General features: G+C 42.4%; 1 long non-coding RNA gene across 1 annotated transcript in view; it reads left to right on the forward strand.

The window, feature by feature from the left end:
- The window catches only part of LOC130704965 (uncharacterized), a 205,211-nt gene that overhangs the window by 125,824 nt on the left and 54,242 nt on the right, over positions 1-25,145 (forward strand). Inside the window, exon 2 of the long non-coding RNA XR_009005565.1 lies at positions 5,971-6,058. This is a non-coding gene — a long non-coding RNA (uncharacterized LOC130704965). The remainder of the gene's footprint in view (positions 1-5,970; positions 6,059-25,145) is intronic.

Raw genomic sequence — 25,145 nt, forward strand, 5'->3', positions numbered from 1 at the left:
GGTCATACCTGGGGAGATGGGTACCCAGAAATGGGAGAGGGAAGCATCTGGTTTTATTTTAATTAATCACAGAAGAAGTTCTATAAAAGTTCTATAAAGTTCTAGAAGTTCTATAAAATCTTGTAAAAGTCATGATCTCTTGAATCACAGCAGAGTACCCTCCCCAACCTATTCATTCCTGAGCGCATCATACCGGCAGTCCTGCTGGTAGCACATATATTGTCCTGGTGGAAACAAATTTAAATTAAGGTTGGTCATGAGCGTGTACCTGTGGTACTGCTCCTGGATTATGAAAATAAAATTCAGGTCAGAGAAAGCAAAAGCCCTTTTCACAGAGCTAAATTACTTTTGCTCTATACCAAGTTCAATTAAAGAAACAACTTTCTCTTCTTGGCAAAGTCTTCTCAATTTTTTTTCCTACCTCTCCGGTCTACTTCCACCAATCCTTCTACTCTATAATCAAACACGAGAAAACATAAACAGTAAAATTTCACTTATGTGGTTTAAAAGGAAAAGATTGGTTTAAAAAAGTTTGCACTGGACTTGGCAAAAATACAATAGAATACTTTCAAATGGGCTGAGAGAGCACCATTTCATTCAGTGTCTATATCATATCTTCTTAAACCAATCGTGTGTTGATGGGCACCTGGGGGGGTTTCCATGTCTTGGCTGTTGTAAATAGTGCTGCTATGAACATTGGGGTGCATGTATCTTTTCAAATTGAAGTTTTTATCTTTTCTGGATATATGCCCAGGAGTGGGATTGCTGGATCATATGGTAGTTTTATTTTTAGTTTTTTAAGCAACCTCCATACTGTTCTCCATAGTGGCTGCACCAATTTACATTTCCACCAACAGGGTAGGAGGGTTCTCTTTTCTCCACACCCTCTCTAGTGTTTATTATTTGTAGACGTTTGATGATGGCTATTCTGACCAGTGTGAGGTGATACCTCATTGTAGTTTTGATTTGCATTTCTCTAATAATTAACAGTGTCGAGCATCTTTTTATGTGACTGTTGGTAATCTATGTGTCGTCTTTGAAGAAAGTTTTCTGCCCATTTTTGGATTGAGTTGTTTGTTTGGATATTGAGTTGTATGAACTATTTGCATATTTTAGATATTGATCCCTTGTCAGTTTCACGTTTGCAAATATTTTCTCCCATTCTGTAGGTTGTCTTTTCATTTTGTCTGTGGTTTCCTTTGCTGTGCAAGAGCTTTTAAGTTTGATTAGGTCTCATGTTTATTTTTGGTTTTATTTCTTTTGCCTTGGGAGACTGATCTAAGAAAATATTACTACCATTTATGTCTGAGAATGTTTTGCCTATGTTCTCTTCTAGGAATTTTGTGGTGTCATGTCTTATATTTAGGTCTTTAAACCATTTTGAGTTTATTTTTGTATATGGTATGAGAAGGTGTTCTAATTTCATTGATTTACATGTAGCTGTCCAGCTTTCCAAACACCCTTGCTGAAGAGACTGTCTTTTCTCCATTGTATATTCTTGACTTTTTTGTTGTAGAATAATTGACATAGGTGTGTGGGTTTATTTCTGGACTCTCTATTCTGTTCCATTGATCTACATGTCTGTTTTTGTGCCCTTTTGATTACTGTAGCTTTGTGGTATTGTCTGAAGTCTGAAAGGGTTATGCCTCCAGCTTTGTTCTTTTTCCTCAGGGTTGCTTTGGCAATTCTGGGTCTTTTGTGGTTCCATCTAAATTTTAGTACTGTTTGTTCTAGTTCTGTGAAAAATGTCAAAGGTATTTTGATAGAGATCACATTAAATCTGTAGATTGCTTTGGGTAGTATGGCCATTTTAACAGTATTAATTCTTCCAATCCAAGAGCATGGGATGTCTTTCCATTTTTTGGAATCATCTTCAATTTCCTCTAAGAGTGTTTTATAGTTTTCAGCATATAGGTCTTTCACCTCCTTGGTTAGGTTTATTCCTGGATATTTTATGTTTCTGATGCAATTTTAAGTGGGATTGCTTCTTTACTTCCTCTTTCTGATATTTCATTACAATGAAATGCAACAGATTGCTGTGTGTCAATCTTGTATCCTGCTACTTTGCTGAATTCATTTATTAGTTCTAATAGTTTTTGTGTGGAGTCTTTAGGGTTCTCTATATAGAGTATCATGTCACCTGCAAATAGTGACCTATTTATCTCTTCACTTCCAATTTGGATACTTTTAATTTCTTTTTCTTTTCCAATTTCTGTGGCTAGGACTTCCAGTACTATGTTGAATAGAAGTGGTGAGAGTGGGCATCCTTGTGTTGTTCCAGAATTTAGTGGGAAGGCTTTCAGCTTTTCACTGTTGAGCATTATGTTGGCTGTGGGTTTATCATAAATAGCTTCTAGTATGCTGAGATATGTTCCCTCTATACCCACTTTGGTAAGAGTTTTTATCATGAATGGATGTTGAATTTTATCAAATGCTTTTTCTGCTTCTACTGAGATGATCATGTGGTTTTTGTCTTTTCTTTTGTTGATGTGGCATATCACATTGATTGACTTGTGTATGTTGAACCATCCTTGTGACCCTGGGATGAATCCAACTTGATCATGGTGTGTGATCCTTTTTATGTGTTTTTGGATTTGGTTTGCTAATATTTTGTTGAGGATTTTTGCATTTGTATTCATCAAAGATATTAGCCTGTAATTTTCTTTTTTTTTTGTAGTGTTTTTGTCTGGTTTGGTATCAGGGAATTTATTGGAAGGATGTGGTCCAGCTCGTAGGATGAAGAAAGATGAAGAACTGGGTTTGAAACAAGTAAGACCCAGGGAGTTCAGAGTGCTTCCTCAGCAGGACCACCTCCCCAGCCTCACGGGGGTAAAAAAAACTGGAGGAACTGAACTGTAGCAATTTTTACTACTTGCATTACTCAACTCAAGTTTCAAAGTTTGAGAATGAAGGGATAAATTGGCCAACATCAGGACATAAAGTATGCCTGTGGATGTACCAAGAAAGTAAAAGGAAGGATCTAGCAGGAGTCCTCAAGGTCACCATCAGCTATTGCTGTGTGTGTGCAAGCACTTGGGTTTGCTGTCCCACTAAGACTGCACAGAGTGGAGGAGAGTTAATTACCCTGAGGAAACTGAGGCAGTCAGGAAAGGCAAATGGAGGCTGGTCTGAGTAAATGTCAACAGTCCCTTATACTCTGGTGGCATTAGAAAGGTTTCATTCTACATACTTCAATTGCAGTTGGATCCTAAAACCCACTCTAGCTTCACATACTAAAAGGTTATCAAGAAAAATGTGTTCTTTCGGCTTGTCCTTTAGTTCTTCAGACAGAAACCAAAACCACAGTGTCTGAGAGAGCTAAAGAGAGCATAGATGCACACAAGAAAACCTGACATTCTTATGGAAACTTGACCCTGGGGAGTAGCCAGTGGTGACAGCAGCATCAGCCTATTGGCTGCTGTACGTAATCTTGACTCTAAGCCCCAGTTCCCTGATTTGGGAACTCTGACTGAGAGGGTTAATCTCTGACTTTCAAGCAAATCACAGATATATTCTATTCTGCAGCGTGTGGGACTGAACTTAGAGTTGTGAGGATTTCATAACGTTGATTGTATGTGGAATGTAGTGCATAGCATAGGTTTTCTCATATCTGAGGGAGTTTAGGTTTGAGACCCCTGAGAACTGGGATGGACTAGATGACTTTTGAATATGTGATCCTATCATGTTTTAAGCAAAAAGGCAAAGTAAGAGCATGTTTCTGTCCTACAAAATGATTTTGTTGCCTCTAGTTACAGAAGCTCATAACTGGGCTTTGTTAAGTCTAAGGAAAAACATAAATAAATAAAAATAACTAACATAGAAGGAATGTCCTTGTGCACAGATGTAAAAAGTTCTATTGTTATCCTGCTTCTTTTTAGAAAACATTTTCTTTTTTTTAAGTTTTTGACAAAATAATTTAAGATTTACAGAAAACTTGCAAATATAGTTCAGAGAGTTCCCATAAGCCCTTCATCCAGCTTTCCCTAATGTTGGCATCTTACAGGGTTCTGCTACAGTTATAAAAGTCAAGAAATTAACATTGATATAACCTACAGACCTTATTTGAATGCTACCAGTTTTCCCATTAATGACATTTTTCTGGTCTAGAATCTAATCCCACATTGCAATTAGTTGCTGTATCTTCTTAGTCTTCTCCCATCTATGACAGTTTTTCTTTCTTTTTCATGGCCTTGGAACTTTTGAAGGATATTGATCAGTTATTTCATGGAGTATCCTTCAATTTGAGTTTTTCCAATGTTTCTCTCAGAATTAGAGTTAGGCTGTGCATTTGTTATGGACTGAATGTTTGTGTCCCCCGAAATTCATATGTTGAAATCTTAATCCCCAATGTGGTGATACTTTGTGTGTACTTTGCCCTTTCAGTGTATCATATTGAGGAAACATGGTGTCAACCTGTCTTATCTCTGGCAGAGGTTTACTAGATTACTTGATGAAGGTGGTGTCTACAGAGTTTTTTCATTGTAGATCCTCCTATTTTCCCTTTGGTAAAATGCTGTAAGGACATACTTTGAGACGATGTAAATATTCTTGTTGTTCATCATACTTTCATCTGTTAACTTCAGAACCCATCGAAGATTCTGTCAACAATTATCACTGTGGTGTCTACCTAAGATGATTTTCCATTTTAATCATGTCCTCTATGTTTTCAATGTTCGTCAGTTGGAATTTGACTCTAAGGCAGAATTTAGCAAGTATGTTCTAAATGTCTGTGCTGTGAGGGCAGCAGGTCAGGGAACCAGCCTTCCTTCTGTTCTTGGAGGGTTCAGTGCTGGTCAGTTAAGCTCCCGTTGGCTGTTTGATCCCCAAAACAACAGTTGCAGAGGGAGGAGGAGAGGATCCGCTTCCCTTGGCTCTTCGCTGCCCTCTGGGTTCGCTCCTGCTGTTCCTTACACCGGGCGCCCTCTGCCTCCCCTTCTAATTGTTCTACTGGCCTCAGCTCTGGTAAAGACTTAGTAGGGAGCTTTCTTATTCTTCTTCCTCCACAACCTTAGCACTTCTCCCAGCTGACTCTGTCACAGCAAAGAATATGCTGTCCTAAAACAGCCAGATTTTCTTGTACGTTGCCCAGCACACTGTGAGTAAAGACCCCACTATTTAGTCCAGATTTCTGAGCTGTTGGGCAGCACCTGACAAACAGGACCTCCCTGGGGAGGATCTGATAGAGAAGGAATGAAAGTAAAATAGAGTATTTGTCACAAAACCCTTCCTTACATTTAACATTTTAAAAAATATTTTGAGGTATAATTTGTATACAGTAAAGTTCGTTTTTTTGATGTACCATTTTATGAATTTTGACAAATGTATATACTCTCAGGTAATCACTACCACATCAAGAGATAGAAATCTCACATCCCCTCAAAAAGTTCCCTCGTGTCCTCTGTAGTCATCCATCCCACCCCCTCCCTTAGCCCCTGGCAAACACTCATCTATTCTCTGTTCTTTTAGTCTTGCCTTTTCCAGAATGTCATATAAATGGAATTATAAAATATGTAGCCTTTAGAATTTGACTTCTCTCACTTACCATAACACTTGTGAAATTCATTCCTGTTATGGTTGCTGTGAGTACTTCAGTTCTTTTTATTATTGAGAAGTATTCCATTTTATAGATTTATCACAGATTGTTCACTCACCAGCCACTGGACATCAAATTGTGTTCCGTTTGGGGGGTTATGAGTAAGCTACCACAAACATTCATGAACTAGCTTTTGTGTGGACTTATGTCTTCATTTCTCTTGGGAACATACCCAGGAGTGGAATCACTGGGTCATAGGGTAAGTGTGTGATGAACAGACCTCTTTCCAGGGTGTATCTTTTTGCGATCTGACCAGCGATGTATGAGAGTTCTTCCTCCTCACCAGAACACTCAGCTAACTGCGCGCTTTCATCTGCATTACTTTAGACCAGTAAGGGTAAGAGTCTTTTCTTTTCTTTTTTTTTTTTGGCATGCAGGATCTTAGTTCCCCAACCAGGGATGGAACCTGTGCCCCCTGCAGTGGAAGCGCCAAGTCTTAACCACTGGACCGCCAGGGAAGTCCCGGTGAGCATCTTTTCTTGTGCTTATTTGCCATCTGTATATCTTCTCTACTGAAGTGTCTATTCAAATCTTTATGCGTTTCTTATTGGTTTTTTAATTTCCCTATTATTGACTTTTGAGAGTTCTTTGTATATTCTAGATATAATATCTTTATCAGATATGTGACTTGTATATATTTTCTCATAGCCTTTGGCTTCTCTTTTCATTATCTTAACAGTGTCTTTTGAAAAGCAGAACTTTAAACTTAAAAAAAATTTTTTTTAAAAACATCTTTATTGGAGTATAATTGCTTTACAATGGTGTGTTAGTTTCTGCTTTATAACAAAGTAAATCAGCTTTTAATTAATTAACCTAGTTAATTTAATTAATAATCAGACGCAAGAGGGAGGAGATATGGGGATATACGTATATGTTTTGTTTGATTGGTGTTGGTTAAACTTCTTTGTCTGAATGATTTTCTTCTTAGAGAATTTCTGAAAAAAAAAAAAAATACAAGTCTTGCTTTCTAAAGCCATAGCCAGGACAAGTCACTTAGCCTTTGTGTGAGTTAGTTTTCTTAGCTGTTAAATGGGAACAACAGTCCTGTCTTTCTTGGGAAACATTTGTGTTGCCTCTAGGATAAAAACCAGAAGACATTTGCCTGAAGTGAAAAGGCAAAGAAATGTTTGGGCTTTGAGAGTTTTATGTTAGCAGCAGCAGGTTGAAGAGGGAAAAAGGAAGTGAGCATTTACAGGGGAAGAAATGATGGAATAAAGTATTGTTGGATCCTTACTTACAGGAAGACAAGGAGCAGCAGTAAGCAGAGAGACTTCCCCTTGACATGGCTAGACTCCAGAGCAGGAAGAGAGAAGTCTGGGAAGCAGATATAAAAAATTATTAATATTCAATAAATTTAAGAGAAAGTCCCCAAATTGAAAAGTAATAAAAAGCCAGGTGTTTTTATTCTTTGATGATGTAGTTAGCACGTCCTTTGGAACGGTATTTTTCTGTGCAAGTATTGTCTGGGCTTAGTTCCCTTTAGAAGGTTAATAAACAATTAAACAAGAAGATCCCATATACCGAATCCAAGGATTCTTGTATAAGAAACTTTGCACACCTCTCTCTCTGGGTGCTCACACCTCCCCATGAGAAGTCAACTTGTAAGGAGGCTCAGTCCCAATAACTGCAGATGTAATTGATTATGAGTGAACCTTATCATGCAGCAGGACTGAAAAATTGAAGGGACCCTCTTCAGAAAGCCAAAGTTCATTCCTCCCTATCACACTTCAATACACCAGGCTTCTTTCTCTTTATAAAGACAAGTGGGTCCTGAGAGAAACGCAGGATTCTTGATGTCGTAACCGAGTAACTCTGTTCAGACAGAATGGCTTCTCAACATCCTGTTTTATTACATTCCATACTTTGATAACAGTTCTTCCTAAAAAGATGTCCTTCTGTGGCATTGCTTGCTTAGGGAGCTTTTAGGTACCAGGGTGGTCCTTCTACCCCAGTCCACCGTAATGAACTGCTGATTAATTCTTTACCACTCACTTTGCAAGCGAACGGTGAGTCGTGTTTAAGTAGGATGGGATAGAATCTTATCAGACAGGACTTCACCAGCTGGAAATAGAAACAACTCTGTCCATCTGGCCTGGGCAATGTGCCCTCCTGGAAAATTACTGAACAGCACCCAACTCCATAAAAATACATTCCTTAAAATGCCAGCAGAAGGCACAGACTTATGGTGAAATGAAGAAATTATGCAGCCTGTGCAAAGCTCAATTCATCACCAGGCTTGGATAATGGAAATAAATGCTCACCCAGACTTTGTGCCAGGAACATTAATAATTAGTTGGTGGGGACTGTCATGCAGGAAGGTCCTGGCTGTGATTCAGATTCTGGGCGTGAAAGTGTGTGATGTAAACCCCGTGAGATGGTAGAGCAATGAGACATTTGGTCCTGGGTGGGCTGGGAATCAGCAGCAGCCCCCCTCTCTGTAGGGAGGCAGTGGGAAGTGATGGCTTTGGGGATGTCTCCCTGGGTTGAGGAAAATTTGCCCCGTTTAATCTGGCTGCCTTTCCCTTTCCCTTACTGCACCCTTTACAGAACTTTGGCTGCGGCTGTCTTCCGTCGTACAAAGGGGAAAGCCCGCAGACTAAGTGCGTTGTGTGCTCCTCGCTGCCCTCCCATGGCCACTGTCTGTTCCCAGGTGCCGTGATGTCTCCTCACTGTTCTTCCCCCAGTCGTGGTCCTCAGGCAGGTATGGGTCCCCTTCTCCATGGAGCCCTCCTTGCTCTCCCAGCTAAGAAGACACTGCCCGCTTATATTCCATTTTTTTGTGGCACATGTTATTTCTACTTCACATCCTAAATATCCCGTGAGGCTGGGAGCCATGTCCGATTCAAATTTGGTTTCTTCTCATCCCCAGCACACTGCTTTGCAAGTTGTAAGTTCTCTACCAATATTTGCTGAGTGAATCAAAGAAATAACTCATGACTGATAATGGCTGTGTGACCTCCTGGCCAGGAGCATTTTTGTTTCAAATGTGTTTTAAAAGGTGGCACGGGGTGACAAAAATAACCAGGTCTTTGTGATCAAACAAATCTGGCTACAAACGTCAGCTAGACCACATACTCTTATTTCACTGCCTTTATTTCACTCATCTCTAAAGAGTTATTTCTGCCTGTTGTACAGGGTTCTTGTATGGATTAGAGAAGGTAACATGTGCAAAGACCCTTTAAAATTTAAAATGTTCGTTCCCCTCAGAATGGAAGTGCTTAACCTGAAGAAATAAAGTTCCAACGAGAACTTTAAGTGTCAGAGGCCCCTGGCTGGGACAGCCACCTCTGCAGGACGCGCCATCCGGGAGCCCACGGGCTGTCCCTCAGCACACGGGGTGAACAGCTAGCCCCTCTCCCCTCCCAGGCCGTGAGTGCACGGGGAAGCAAGGTGACGGCAGGGGAGCCTCCCAGGAGTTCAGACTGATGTGAGAGCTCCAGACCCCAGGTGAGAGCCTCGCTGTGTGAGCCCAAAGGGTCCCCGGCTGGTACAGCCAACCTGACTCCATCATCCACTGGCTGCCGAACCGCAAGGGGATAAGACACGTGAAGTTCCGTTCAGTTCAGCAGATATTTAACACGTGGCTGCTCCCTGTGGGTCCGCAGTGTGGTCCCCGACCTTCAGGGGTTGCCCCGTCGTGGGCACAGACAGTCACAGAGCAGGGCTGGGAGCCGCAGGCGCAGCGAGCCTCCTCCTTCCCGGATTCCACATTGGCAAACTCACCTACTTGCTGAAATCTGTTAGCTCAGCATCAGTTGTCGTGAAGTTTTTCTGGTCATTCACAGACGTGTGTAGAGCAGGGAAAACATCTGAGTCCCTCGACAGGCACATCCCCAGGTGAGGGGAACCAGGCGATGTTTCAGCTCTCATACCGTAAACAAGTGTCCTTTTCATGGTCTGTGTACTATGCCACCTTTTCCACATTTCTGTGCTTTTTGTTGGTGATTTTACTGTTCAGAGTAGCCCCCCAGCACAGCGCCGAAGAGCCGTCTCGCTTTCCTAAGTGCAAGAAGCCCGTGATGTGCCTCAGGGAGAAATACGGTGCTGGACAAGCTTCACTCAGGCGTGAGTTACAGGGCTGTCGGCTGTGCAGTCAGTGTTAACGAGTCAACAATACATGTTAAATACGGTGTTTTAAAACAGACAGTCACATAAAACAAGGTACCTGCTGATCAGCTGATGAAAATGTGACCAGAGGCTCCCAGGAACTAAACCCTGTATTTCCCCTGGGAGCAATGGTTCAATAATCTCTAATTCATTGTTCGTGGTGACTTTATAGAACACAACGACAGCAAATAATAAGAATTGACTACATTTAAAAAAATACTTATTTATGTATTTTGGCTGTGTCGGGTCTTAGTTGCAGCATGTGGGATCTTTTGTCGCGGCACGGAGGCTTCTCTCTAGTTGTGGTGCGCAGGCTCTGTAGTTGCGGCACACAGGCTTAGTTGCCCCGAAGCATGTGGGATCTTAATTCCCCAACGAGGGATTGAACCTGTGTCCCCTGCATTGTAAGGCAGATTCTTAACCACTGGACTACCAGGGAAGTCCCAAGAACTGACTACATTTTGGTGTGAATTAGAGTTCAGGGTTGGGAGTGATGGGTGGGGCTGGAGAGACACAGTGAGGAAGTTTCTTAAACGGCAGGACTGGGCCTCGTCTTGCTGCTGGAGCGTCAGGGGCAGTGGAACACGGTTAGATTAGATTTTACACTCTGCTGCCTGGAAGAAGGATGGATTTGAAGAAGGATTTTGGCAAATGGAGTCAGGTTTAAAACTACTCTCCAGGAACCTTTTACCTACATCGGCCAGCCACACACAACTTTTAGGTGCACATACACTTCTAAAAGTATGATTCTGTGTGTGCTATGGACCGAATTGTGTCCCCCACCCCAAATTCAGACATTGAAACCTTAACCCCAAATATGATGGTAGTAGGAGGTGGGGCCTTTGGGAGGTAATTTGATTTGGTCACGGTGGTGGAGCTTTCATAGTGGCATTAGTACCCTTATAGGAAAAGAAAAGCACTCTCTCTCTCTCTCCCCCTACCGTGTGGGGACGTAGTGAGAAGGTAGCTGTCTACAAGCCAGAAGAGAGCTCTCACCAGAAATCTGCCATGCTGGCACCTTGATCTTGGACTTCTAGCCTCCAGAACTGTAAGAATATAAATTTTTATTGTTTAAGTCTCTAGGTCTATGATATTTTGTTATGGCAGCCTGAGCAGACTAAAGCAGTATGAAAGCTCTAAAATTGCTAAAGATGCTAAAGAAGAGGCAGGCAGGCACCTTTTTTTTGGTTGGGATAAAAATTACTTTGGGCATTGGATGTATGGTCATCTTTCTACTGAAAAACCATGAGATGAAAAACAATTGGATATTTTCTAATTTGAATTCTTTCCTTTATCTGATTAATTACACACACACACACACACACACACACACATTCACATTCAAACACTTCTCTCGACTTTGGAACACGTTAGAAAGAGCAATGAATTGGGAGGCGGGTGATTTGAGTTTAAACCCCAGTTTTGCCACCAGCTAAATGGTGTCTTCGGGCCTCAGTTCCTCAGTGCTTAAGTGAGGACAGTAAGGTTGTGTTAGCTCAACCCAGATCAGAGGGTCATTGCAGTGAGGGGAACAGACCGTAGATGTAAAAAAAAAAGTTAAAAGTCTACATAGATGCAAAGTATGAACATGGCAGAAATAGAAATTGCTTCTGAATTGCTGGGAATCCAAGCCTGAAATAATTCTTGGAAGCAAGAAAGTCATTTGGGACTTCATAAGTGTCACATTGCTCTTCATGGTTTAAGAACACCAGAGGAGCTAAGACATGTTACTAAGAAAATGCATTCCTACCACTTGATAATAGTTGTTTTTATGGAACTCCATTTTTACTCTCATCTGTATGACAAATATACCCATATGCAAACTAGGTCCAGCTTCAACTAAAGTTCCAGAAAAAAAAAAAAAAGAAAACTTAGCTAGAAACTGAAGTGGCTAATGAATTAATTTATCCTGTCCCCAGATATCTGTGAGCCCATTACGTGCTAAGGATTGTTTGGAATGTTTGGGGAGGTGCCCAGCAGCATAAGGTCAAATCCCTGCCTTTGAGAAGCTATGAGAATGACACTAAGAGCTGCTAAAGAGAGCAAGGAAGTCATACAAGCGATGTCATGGGCAGATATATGACAAGTGCTGACAGTAAGTCAAGATTTCAGAGAAGGAAGAGATGAGTGAAAGCTGAGCTTCTCATTGAATTTCCTGTTGAAAAGAAGGGACTTGAGTTGGGCCTTGTTGATCGACTAGGATTTGGATGAGAAAAGAAAACAAGGCTGGCTTTGCAAGTGGAAGGAATGTGCAAATCAGCTCGCTGGGTCCGCCCAGGCAGAGCCTTTATGTGCAGTGTTACCCACAGTACAGCTGGGCTCAGACCTGGGCTCAGACCGGGATCTTGGATACACTGATGGCAGAGCTCAGGCTGGAGTCCTCACTCCTGCTTGCTTTTGGGTCACAGGGCCTTCAAAGTGCACAAGCCCTTGAGATTATAACTTACAACAGTGATGCCTGCAGTGAGTTCCACGGAACCTTTGTACCTTTTGAAGTATATCAGTAGGTCTTGCCCTAAAAATAAAGACATGTGGGCAGAAAAGTTTAGGAAACGCTACCTACTGTGTCCCTAACAGAGACGTTCAATACCCATTAGTAGCTTTGCCAGATTGATTTTGGTAACTCCAACCCATTCCTACCCCCATTTTATTTTAAAAAATATTTATTTATTTATTTGGTTGCACCAGGTCTTAGTTGGGGCAGGCGGGCTCGTTAGTTGTGGCATGCAGGCTCCTTAGTTGCAGCATGCATATGGGATCTAGTTCCCTGACCAGGGATCGAACCCGGACCCCCTGCCTTGGGAGTTCGGAGTCCCAACCACTGCTCCACCAGGGAAGTCCCTACCCCCATTTTATAAGTCTTAAAGATTCCATGATAGCAGGGCATAACACAGGGACGCTTGGCTAGATGAAAGCAAAACTCTGCCACTTAGCGCTCCACAGGAGAGAAGGCTGCCACACAGGGCTGTGCAGCGGGTTGCATCTGGGGGCAGGATGACAGCAAACTAGAGATGTTGGGGCAGCAGGCTGGGGTTTGCTAGGTTTCACAGGCTCTCTGTGAACTGGCTCATTTGAATAATTCCATGGGCTCTAGAGCATAGGGGCTGCCCTTCATTGTCTGGTACCAGACCCCAGGCGACTGGGGTGAGTGCATAATGGCCCAAAGTATGAGATCCTGGTGGGTAAAAGGGTTGGGATGTGGACATAATCAGGGGAAAACTGATAGGGCCTCAAAACTGGGTTAAGAGAGTAATTCCAAAAACAATAACAACAAAATATGTCACTCCCTTTTGTGATGTCTGCAAAATGTAGGGACTAGAAGCCTGATAAGTACATTATTGAGATTCCCTAAGGGACAGAGCTCTGAGGAGACGCTGCCATAGAGAGACACTTAACCAGAGAGAGAGAAGACAGAAGGGAGAGAAGACCTACTGTCTTTTTTCCGCAGGCGGCAGGAGCGCGGACGAGCTTGGGGGATGTGAGGTTTCACAGTCTTTTCCAGAGAGCTCCCTGAACGTTTGTCTCAGGGCTGGAGATGGCAGTGGTGTTTGCTGCAACTTCCCACCTCTTCGATCCTTGGACCTCACGGTACCTTCACCTGATCTTGGCAACTCCAGCCCTTTCAGTAGGGTTGTAAGTTCCCCATGTCCTGCGGTCAATCTTTTTCTGCTGGAATCCTAATGTGGTTGCTGCTTTGTTGGCTGGACCCCAACAGTATGGCATAGATAAGCTTCTGAGAAGTCTTGCTGTAAGACAAGACAAAATAGTTTAAACTAGCACTTCCCACATACTTGATCACAGAACCTATTCCCCCCATCCTACTCCAGCCCCTGCCCCCCAGAAAACACCTTCTAATATCCGGGGGAATCTGTGTTCCATGGTGCACCCTTTGGAAAACACCCAAAGGTTTGTCGACTGAGCACTAGGAATCCAGAAACATGGGCTTCATTTTAGCTGTGTGATCTTGGGTAATTCACATCGCTTCTCTGGCCTTTAGTGTTGTCGCGGGATCAAAGGAAGTGTTGGATGAAGTTCACCAGCAGCAGTTTTCCCAGCTCTAACATTTTTTGATTCTGTGAGAAATGGTGTCCTTAAAAAAAAATCACTGTTCAGATAGTAAAAGCAAAAAAACAAAAACAAAAACAGAAGCAAAAAACAAATCCACTGTACAGTATTTTGCTTTTTGCTTTGCCTTCTCTTCCTTTTTGGCTTAATTTGCATGAATATTTTGAGATTTGAGCTAGGACAATCCCAAGAGACTGGCAGCAAGTAAAGAAAGGCTGGGTAGCTCTTACTGAAGTGATGTGGTACTTTTAGAATTCCAGGATATTAGTGCTGACCCTAGAAATATGGCCCCTTCTGAACAGATTTACTTTTACATTGCCAGAGCACAGAAAAAAGAGATGCAAGGAAGAAAGTTCTACCACTCAAAATGAGCCATTTTAATAGGCAGCAAGCTCCCCATCACTGGGAGCATTCAAATGGAGACTAGATGTTAGCTTGGCAGGAGTAACAGAGAATAAATTTTGTCTTTTCAGAGTGTTGTGGCTGAAAGGGATGGTACAGATTATCTACACGGATCCCCACATTTTACAGATGAGGAAACAAAAGATCAGAGAGTTTATATGGATTTCCCAAGGTCACACAGCTAGTCAATGGCAGAACTGGGAGAAAGACGCAGGATGTTCCTTGTTCTCCACTGCGTTATTCTGCATGCCTGGAATTCATTTTAGTTTTTTTGAGAAGTAAATTCTCTCCCTGAACCTCTGTTTTCTATCTCTTTAAAGAAGCAAAGTCATTTAGTTTGCACTGGAAAACTCTTGAGGTTGCCAGGTACTGTGGGAGGCTGACAAAGCTGGAAAGTTTGAAGTCAACCTTTTGCCCTCAGAGTTCTTCTCTGAGCATGCCAGACCAGCCACCAGCTTCCGATGGCTGCACAGCACCCTTGATCCTGTGAAAGACAGTCCCACTTGCTTCATTCGTGCAATGTCTGTCTCTACGGGCAGCTCTGAAAAACCAACCTGAATATAAGTCTCTTCTGCACAGTCTGAGAACAAACCACTGCCCCCAGAGAGGCCACAGAAAACAGCCTGAAGGCAGCGCTGTTTGTGGTGTTGGTGTCTAGGAGCTGGGGTTTCCTTTGCTATCTGCTTGACAGAAACCACGTTTGCTTTCTCAGTGCAGCTGGTAGTGGGTGTGTGTGCAGGGTAATGGCCTTTTCCTTTATTATCCGACTGCTTTTATTATCAAAATGCTCTTGAAAGGGGGGGGGGGACCAAAAATTGCTGCCAAAGCAGAGAGCTGTGGCTGTGACTGCAGAGGAACAGGTGCCTAACGCAGATCTGATTTTATTCTGAGCTTTTCCCCCAAGGCAACCCAAGAATGGTCAAGGAAAACGGAAGGAAGTGCTAGAAACTTTTGAGGTTTTCTCTTTTCCTAAGAATGATAGAAACAAAGACAGAGGAGCCTCTAGTAAAAATATTTGAGTTTTAAATAAGCTATTTGTTCCTTTTATGTTACAGGGTATGGGATTCAGTTAGACCTCAAAAGAGCTTCTCACAATGAGGAAGCTAGGGACCATGGGAAAAAGACAGCCCTGACTATCTGACAGGCTGTGCCTGGGGTTTCTGCTAAGTCGAGAGGGCAGGTTAGATTAGGAGAGATGGGCCTTATTTTTATTTTTCCAGAGTTAACACTAAAGCACTACCTTTAACCCTACTCTGATCTCTTGGTCCCCGCACTATAGTGACCACAGGTTCTGTTGACAATTTCCCTTTGATTCCACACCCATGGTCATTCCCTAGTTCAGCTCACCACCATCACTTGCCACTTTTACTTGCATTACTGGTTTCTCACTGGCAGCCTGCCTTCATTCTCCACATGCTACAGTTGGCTCCTGGAGACAACCTTCTCAAGACCAGACTTAATTCTGTGAGCCCCCTGTTCAAAATTCTCTGATATCTTGACCCTCAAGGCCTCTTGTGACCTACCAGTTCTCCTCCCTGCTGACCTAACCTCGGAGCAGACCCCATCTCCAGTCTTGTTATTGTTGTTATCTGAGATCTGTGGACCTTCAGAGGAAAGATGTGGCTTAATCCACACTCTCCATGACCAGGTTTAGCAGTGTGTTCCCACCCCTTGATGCCGTCCTATTTATGGTGCAAAGAGAGCATCATGATTTCTCCTCTGAGTAGGACAGCTGGCTTGAAAAATGTTTATTCATCTGCTAGATGTCTGTTTAGACAGCAGGCTCTATGCTAAGTTCCCAGGGTACATTAGCAAAGCAGACAAGCAAGACCCTTGCTTGTGGGGAGCTTAAATTTCAGTAGGAGATGCAGAAAACTAATAGCTAACTAAATAAAAGTGATAATTATGGATGGAGCTTACCCACGTGGTATGTTGTATCAGAGTAGGGAGGAATGCTATGTAGACTTGTCATCAATACTTCATAGACTTGCTCTATGGCAAGATGTTATTTAACTTGAAGTACAAAGAATAAGAAAAAGGTTCTTACAGAGGACTGTCTTTGGAGAGGGAATGGACCTGGAGAAAATGGTGGCAGGCAGACCACACACAGTAGGAAAGGGCATTGTGCCAGCTGACTCTTCCCTTCATCTGGGAGAGGAACAACAGAGGAAAGCCCACAAGGCAATCTGCCACCTTCCCTCCTTCTATTCAATATTGTAATTGAAGTCCTAGCCAATGCATTAAGGCAAGAAAAAGAAATAAAAGGTATAAATATTGGAAAAAAGAAGTAAAACTTTATTTGCAGACAGCATATTATATATATAGAAAATCTAAAGGAATTAACTTCTAGAAAAAAGTTAATTTACCAAGGTCAAGGTCACAAGATACAAGTTAAATATAAAAATGTCAAATGTATTTCTATGCCAGGAACAAACAATTGGAAAAATGACAGTAACAATAACATTATTTACATTAGCATCAAAAAATATGAATTACATTGCAATAAATCTAATAAAAGATGTGCAAGACCTCTATACTGAAAACTACAAATCTTGCTGAGAGAAATTAAAGAAGTCCTAAATAAATAAAGTGAAATACCATGTTATGAATTGGAAGACTCAATATTATTAAAAATGGTAATTCTCTCTAAACCAATTTATAGCTTTGATGCAATATTAATAAAAATTCAAACACGATTTTTATAGGAGTTGACAAGCTCAAAAATTTTATGAAAATCTCATAATTTCGTCAAAATGAACAAAATTGGAGGACTTACACTACTTGATTTCAAGACTTATAAAGCTATAGCAATCAAGACAGTGAAGTAATGATTGACATGTAGATAAATGGTACAAAATAGACAGCCTAGAAGCACAGTGGTACATATATGGCGGAATGATTCTAAACAAAAGACTCAGTGAGATTCAATTAAGTAAAGAAACTCTTTTCAACAAATGATGGAACAACTGGACATCTGTGATATTGTGATTTAGAAGAAATATATATCTGGTCATTCAGATGATCGAAATATATTTCTCATATGTATTTGGTCTTCATTCATGGTTCCTGGCCCACAGCTTCCCAGACCTTTAGAATTTCCTAAGCAATAGAACAATGGGAGTAGCTTTTGTCATAATATTTTATCTCTTGTCCTCAGTTTCTGAAATCACTTCAGATCCCTAAAGGTGATGGGCATCTTGTTTGTTATTCATAACAAGCCTGTTTCCACCATAAGTGGGTTTATGTCAGTGAGTTGACTTTTGGAAAACATCTAAGAAGGGGGACTGGTTGCCAGGGAAACCAACCAGGAATGGAAGGTTGGAACTTTCAGTCCCACCCTTTCTGGGGAGGGGAGAGAGGAATTAATCACCGAAGACCAATGATTTACTCAACCACACCGCTGTAATAATGAAGCCTCCACAAAAATCCCAAAGGAGGGGGTTTGGAGAGCCTCCGTGTTGGTGAACATGTAGAAATTTGGGGAGAGTGGTAAACTCTGAGAGAGCATGGAAGCTCTGTCCCTTTCCTCCGCTTATTTTCTAGCTCTTTTTCTGTCTTTGTTTCATTCTTTTTTTCCTTGATCTCCACCTGCTTTCCTGGTGTTTTTTCCCCCCACTCTGTCAGGACCTCAGAAAAGGAAGGGATACATTCTTGACCACAGATCACTCTGGGAAATTCATTGCTCTGCAATTCTCCACTAAATCCCTGATAATGGGCAAGTAGTGAAGGGGAAAGGCCACAGGTAAGCAGAGACATGACTGAATAAATGCACAGGAAATGCTGAATTGATTTGAAAGAAGTGCCCCAGCAGGGTGCCGCCTGAGGTGCTGTTCCACAAACCACATTAAGATTACTCATAGGACACCTTGCTTGCTCCATCTCAAAGAGTTTTAAGTATTAATTAATGAGCCATTAGTTAAGCCTCATTAGCTATCGCTCTAATAAAATGGGTGCTGAAGCATGAAACTCAACCAGTTTGAGTGTGTTATTGCTATTCTAACAGATCTCTCTAATTCGACAATTAGGAAGCATGAAATGTAGTTTAATAGACATAATTTGATGATATAAAATTGTTCATCTGGTGTGAGCTGTTCATATTCATTAATACGTCTCAGGTCACGTGGAAAATGACTCTTCAATTGGACCTACAAAGTCTGTTTGTTTTTCTTCCCTGTCCTCTAAACTACCTGTGCTGGGAAACCAGCGGGGAGGTTTTTCTGATGCAGTCTCTGTTATCAGCTCTGCTCTTGGGCAAGCCACACACCATCTTGTCAGGCTGGACGATTTTGTTGAAATGCCTGTCTTGACTGCACAATAAAATCAAGCTCTGGGCATAGAAACCCCAGTCTTATATCTCATGTGTATCCCTCTAATGCCTAGAAGTTATGATTAACAAGTATTTTGAACTAAATTAAACATTGAATTTCAATCACTGAATTGAGTCAAAAACAAGATGAGAAGACCTTCATGTGGAATTCAGTGAGTTCACATAAACTGTAGGTAATTTATTGTCATGTATGTTTCTCTGTGCAGTGGTTCCCATTTCATTTATTCTTAGAGAATTAACAGTTTTATAGCTTCACAGCTTCTTTTTTTTTTAAATTTTATTTATTTATTTTTGGCTGCATTGGGTCTTTGCTGCTGCATGCGGGCTTTCTCTAGTTGCAGCAAGCGGGTGTGTGGGCTTCTCATTGCGGTGGCTTCTCTTGCTGCGGAGCACGGACTCTAGGCGCGCAGGCTTCAGTAGTTGTGGCTCGTGGGCTCCAGAGCACAGGCTCAGTAGTTGTGGTGCACGGGCTTAGTTGCTCTGCGGCATGTGGGATCTTCACAGACCAGGGCTTGAACCCGTGTCCCCTGCATTGGCAGGCGGATTCTTAACCACTGCGCCACCAGGGAAGCCCCCTCACAGCTTCTTTCATTGATCCTCCACTGGCTTCCCAACACACCACCATCCAGCCCTGACACCCTCCTGCCTCCTTCATCCGCATTTGAGTATCCACAATCATCTTTGTCAAACATAAAATCCCTGGTCAAGCTTCTTTCTATTTTGGCCTCTTCTTCAATTCCTGGTTTTATCATTCATGACCCTTTGGAAGTTGCTTCTCAGAGAAACTTTGATAATTAAATAGAACTTAGGGCTTCCCTGGTGGCGCAGTGGTTGAGAATCTGCCTGCCAATGCAGGGGACACGGGCTCGAGCCCTGGTCCGGGAAGATCCCACATGCCACGGAGCAAATAAGCCCGTGCGCCACAACTACTGAGCCTGCGCTCTAGAACCCGCGAGCTACAACTACTGAAGGCTGTGCACCTAGAGCCCGTGCTCCTCAATAAGAGAAGCCACCGCAATGAGAAGCTGGCACACTGCAACGAAGAGTAGCCCTCGCTCACCCTGCAACTAGAGAAATCTCGCATGCAGCAATGAAGACCCAACGCAGCCAAAAATAAAATAAATAAAATAAATAACTTAAAAAAAGATAAAAGACTTAAAAATAAGTAGAACTTATATTTTCTTATTTTAAAGTACATTAATTTAGTGATAACGATTTCTTTTGTTCTTTAAGGATTTAATGTTATTCATTCTTTTTCACTGCCTATTGGCCAAGTCAGCAAAAATTTACATTATTCTGAATTTGAACATTAAAAGGGGCAGCATGACAATGGTGGAAATGAAAGTTGATTAGGAAGGAAATGTCCTGGGTTCCTCATCCATCTTTCTCCGCTGATAACCTAGCTTTCTGTGTATCTATGGACAAGTTTCTAAGCCTCTCAAAATCTCCCTTTACTTACCTATAAATTGAAGATAATTATACCTCCCAGTGTTGCTATTAAAATCAATTGGGGATAGTTGATGTGAAAATGCTTTAAAAAAATAAGAGTTCTGTACAAAGCCAAGATCAGCAATGTAGTCATGCATGAAAGCTGAAAGTGTTGGCCTTTACCTGCAGGGCGGATTTGTATAAAACTTACCTGCATCTCTATTTAGGTGGATGTTCTTTAGTGCCTCAGTCCCCAATGTCCAAAACCAAACTCAGCATCTGCCTTCAGAACCTGCCACTTGACTTGTTTCATAGTGTGGCTAATTGTGTCGCCGTCTTGGTCACCCAAACCTAAAACATTGAAGCTGTTTTGGACTTGGGTGGCCATGTCCCAGTTTGGATAGAATCATCCTGGTTTACATCTATTGACCCTGTGCATTAGTTTCCAAATACTACAAACTAGGTGGCTTAAAACAATAGGAATTTATTTTCTTACAGTTCTGGAGGTTAGAAGTCCAGAACTTGGTGTCTGTTGGATTGGCTCCTTCTGGAAGCTCTAAGGGAAGATCTATTCCACGTCTCTCTCCCAGCTTCTGGTGGTCGCCAGCGATCCTTGGCGCTTGCAGACACATCACCCCAGCCTCTGCCTCCATGTTCACATGGTGTCTTCACGTGGTGTCTCTTGGCTCTTATAAGGATGCCAGTCACTGGCTTTAGAGCCCACAGTAATGCAGCGTGACCTCCTTTTAACTTGATTACAACCCTATTGCCAAATGATTAATACTCGAATGTACCTTTTCAGGAGACATAATTCTAGTCACTACTCTATGCAATGTGGTTAAATGTCCCTTTTAGTCTTCAACGTGCCTGGTTTGGGTGGTAAATTGTATCGTCACCAAAAACTTTGACGCCCCACCCCTTCCTCATCATCTCATCCACTCGCAGAGCCAGGAGGGAAGGTTTCTTGGGTTTTATTTCTGTAAATCTGCGCCCACACCAGGCACCTTCCTTTCTGACAGCTCCCACTCCGTTTTATCTCCCAACATTTGCCCCTGTTGGGCCACCCCTACTGACCTGGTCCTAATCTCCAGCTTCAGTTTTCTGGCTAACACGCCAGCCCCTCATTCCCAGGTTGAACTACTAGTTGTCTGCATGGAAGATCAGCCTCTTCAATGGTCTATTTATCTAAGGGAAAAATCATTCATCCTTTGAGTAATATATAATTTGGAATTCACGTATTTGAACCTCTTTCTCCTCCTATGGGGATAATGCCTGGGACTATAAAATATTCTGCTGCTTTTGTTCAGGACTAAATTAAGTATGTACCACGGTTGTTGATATTCATTCTTACATCCTTAGGGCTTCTCTTTAAATTCTTGAATGAAGAGTAGGATGAGGAAAAGAACTGGACACAGAAGAGGGACAGTAGCCGAAGCTCAGACATTGGCAAATTATTTAGTAAATAGAATATGATGTGCTTCTCTGGGTAAATATCAGAACGTTGAGTAAAGGGCACTCACGATGTTCTCAATTCTACTTTTTAGTTTGTAGCAACTTGGTGTAGCTTGCTTTGTGTTCCTAAAAATCTGTGAGATCATGTGGAAGCAGATTATTTCAGAACCCGAGTGGTCCTGAGCCAGAGACTGTAGGAGGCACACATGACGTCTGTCTGCTTTTTCCTCCTCGCGACCAAGATTGTAGTGTTTTTGACTGAAGAGAATTTGAGTGGTTTCTAAACAGCCAGTCTGCCCTGAATTCTGCTACATAAATGCATAACAGGTCACCAGCAGGCAGGACCTGAAGGCTGATTGTTTTAAAAACCTTCAAAAGAGGGGTGGTGTGTTTCTCTTATCTAGTACCTCAAAATGAATGCTTTGAGAGAACCAGCCAGCTCTGAGTGCAGCTCATCCTGTTCAACTGTATTAAAAATAGAATTAAAAAAGAGAAACATCTTTTAGGAACAGGTTTAGGATGGACTGGAGGATTCTGACATGGTTAAGTGTTCATCTTTGGCATTTGGACCTAAGTACTACATTAAACCAGCTAAGCTTCAAAGGACAGGACACTCTGACTGCAGTGTATTCCGGGGTGATTTTCTTTTGGCTCTGGCCAAATCACTTGGAGCAAAGAGGTTTTCTTAAAAGAAGAGAAAGTAAGAAGGAAAAGAGAGAAAGAAACCTTTCTGGCATAGTCAGAAGAAATGCTAACAGGGAGGGCTGGGGGATAACTTCTCCAAGGAAAAAGGTAAGCAGATGAAGGCTCTGTCAGACCCTGCAGCCGTTAAGTGACTGAACCATGTGACTGGGTCCTTATTTTTCCTAGTACATGACAAAGGGTAGAAAAATTCTTATCATGGTGGGCCCCAGAGTGATTAGAAATAGGTGAAGATTGGAATGAGAAAGATAACAAATTGTAACATTGGTTTTGACTGTTTTTTCATCTGTGTATTTGTGTATTTTTGCATGGTAATTAGACATAGTGAAAATATGATGCTAATTATGCAAACAAATAATTATATACTTAAAGGAAATGCACAGTTGACAGGATGGCGGGCCATCTTCCTTCCAGCTTTCTCTCTTCTTATCTCGCCTAAGACATACTCTCAGGTTGGGGCTGGCCCTTGCTGCTGAAGCAGGCTCCACCCTCACCTGTGTGGGAGGACCACCCACGCAGTCTAGGAGGAAACAAAAGCTTGTGAGGCTCATATTGTAAGCCTGGATCTCGATGCATTCGATTGTAAATGTCAGACCGCTAGATCCCATCACTGGATTCCTAAGATTAATGCAGAGAAGGAAAAAATGCCATTTTCCTTTTTTAAAAAAACTTTCAGCTTTTTATTTTTTTTTATTTTTTTTATTTTTTTAAAGGAGATTTTTTTTTTAAATTTTATAGCTACTTTATTTATTTATTTATTTATTTATTTTTTTGGCTCTGTTGGGTCTTCGGTTCGTGCGAGGGCTTTCTCTGGTTACGGCAAGTGGGGGCCACTCTTCATCGCGGTGCGGGGACCGCTCTTCATCGCGGTGCGCGGGCCTTTCACTATCGCGGCCCCTCCCGTTGCGGGGCACAGGCTCCAGACGCGCAGGCTCAGTAGTTGTGGCTCACGGGCCCAGCTGCTCCGTGGCATGTGGGATCTTCCCAGACCAGGGCTCGAACCCGTGCCCCCTGCATTAGCAGGCAGATTCTCAACCACTGCGCCACCAGGGAAGCCCAAGCTTTTTAGATATATATAAATAAGGGACCTCCCAGAAGCAGCACAAGAAACAGTGAGTGAAGAAAGGACTACACCAATGCAAACACTTTTCTGGAAAATAGATTCCTATGAAAATCTTTATTTTCCATTATTTTTGTCTTTTCTCACTGGAAGGAAACTTTGAGAAAATGCCCCTGCCTTCTGGAGAGCTGTGAAGCAAACAGAAGCTCTGATTAAAAAGTGCAGCTTCCCATATGGACGATAATATTTGTTCAACCCAGCCTAAGAGCCTCTCATTAGGCTGGTGATGATGTCCCAGGGGAACTGACAGCTGAGGAATCCAAGAGGTGCAGGTGAAATAACCACCTCCTCTGTCTCTTTCCACAATCTTCATCCCTCCCCCATATCCAGGGTCCTGATAAGCAGAGGACGTTCAGATACAGGGAGTACACAAATCACAGACGAGGGACATTGGGGACTGAAGGCAGTGATTATCTTAATCTTTGGACTGATAGGAAAAGGAGTGATTCTAGGTCCACTTGTGGGTGTAGATAAAGCAGCATCATAGCAGCTTATTGATGAGACACTGACAAAGATTCTTTGCTTGACCAAACTTTAGTCAGGCCTCCTGAACCATCTCCCTAGCCCCATTTGTGCGCTATATTGTAGAAACCAGTTTCAGCAAAAATCCTTCGAAGTCAGTTTAGCAAGAATTCCCCACTATCAAACTCCTCATCCCTACCATCCCCCCCCACCCCTCCCACTCAGGTGACAGCTGATCACCCTGGCCTGCCCTTAGCAAGAATCCTATTGGGTCAGCTCAGCCAGAATCCCCCCAGACTTGAGGTCTCCTCCTAGTAACTCCACCCACAAATGCTGCACCCTCCCCACCACTTGCTCCTTGGCTGTAAGATCCCCACTTGTTCTGGTTGTATTTGGAATCGAGCCCAGTTCTAAGCTGGGTTCCCTCATCCCCTATTGCAATCATTTATTGAATAAAATCTATCTTCTTTAACTTCTGTCCAGCTCTGGTTTTTCTTTGACAACACTAATGCGCTTCAGGTAAGATTTTCATCTGCTTTCCAAACATACCGGCGTTTGCTCTGTGACCGTTCACAGGGACAGCATCCTTTTCAGACCAATCCCTGCTTCCATACTGAGCCACCACAGTGCAAGCTGGGGAGTCACTGGTCAAGTGGTCAGCCCTGTAGCCTCTTTCCTGCAGCCCTGAAAAGCTAGAGCCCTGGTCTACTCCAACCGTAGAGAACAGAGGTGAGTTTGGGAAATGCATCCAGGAAGGCTAGCTGGAGTGATGTCAGTGTGAGGATGGGACCTTAGCAGTCAGTCACCTCAGAACATTCCAACTGGACTGAAGTCATGTTAACTGTATCTGTCCTGTTTTCACTGCTGTTCCCACGCCAAACTGGATTTTCAGCAAGCGTGGTCAAAACAAAGAGCTAACAAGCTGGGCTGAGCATCTCCACTTCCTGCCGAACGGCTGTCCTAAAACTGACAACTGTGTCAAGAAAACAATGGCTCACAATGGAATAACTCAGAGGAGCAGTTTACATTGCACTTTTTCTGCACTTGGAAATTTGAATTTGTATTCTATTTCTTTTGTTTGTTTTAAAATTAATTGTGTAACATCAACCACAATTCTCCTTCATCTGAGATCACTTACTGCCTGCTTCTGAGTGTTAAAATGTTTCCTTTCTTTCATGAACTGATGTTTATAGTGAAGCTGAATCCGGCCTCTGTACCCTGACACCGAATTAAATCTTGGAGACAGAGTTCTGGGTGAAGTAGAAAAGAATAGCTTTATTGCTTTGCCAGGCAAAGGGGGCCACAGTGGGCTAATGCCCTCAAGACTGTGTGTCCTGACCTGGAGGGCGTAGTGAGGAGTTTTGTAGTAATGGTTCAAAGAAGGCGTGATCAGCTCGTGGACATTGTTCTGATTGGTTGGTGGTGAGGTCATCGGGTGTCAGCTTCATCAACCTTCTGGTTCCAACTGGTCTGGGGTCTAAGTGCTT

Source organism: Balaenoptera acutorostrata, chromosome 15, assembly GCF_949987535.1.
Source record: "Balaenoptera acutorostrata chromosome 15, mBalAcu1.1, whole genome shotgun sequence".
Lineage (NCBI taxonomy): Eukaryota > Metazoa > Chordata > Mammalia > Artiodactyla > Balaenopteridae > Balaenoptera > Balaenoptera acutorostrata.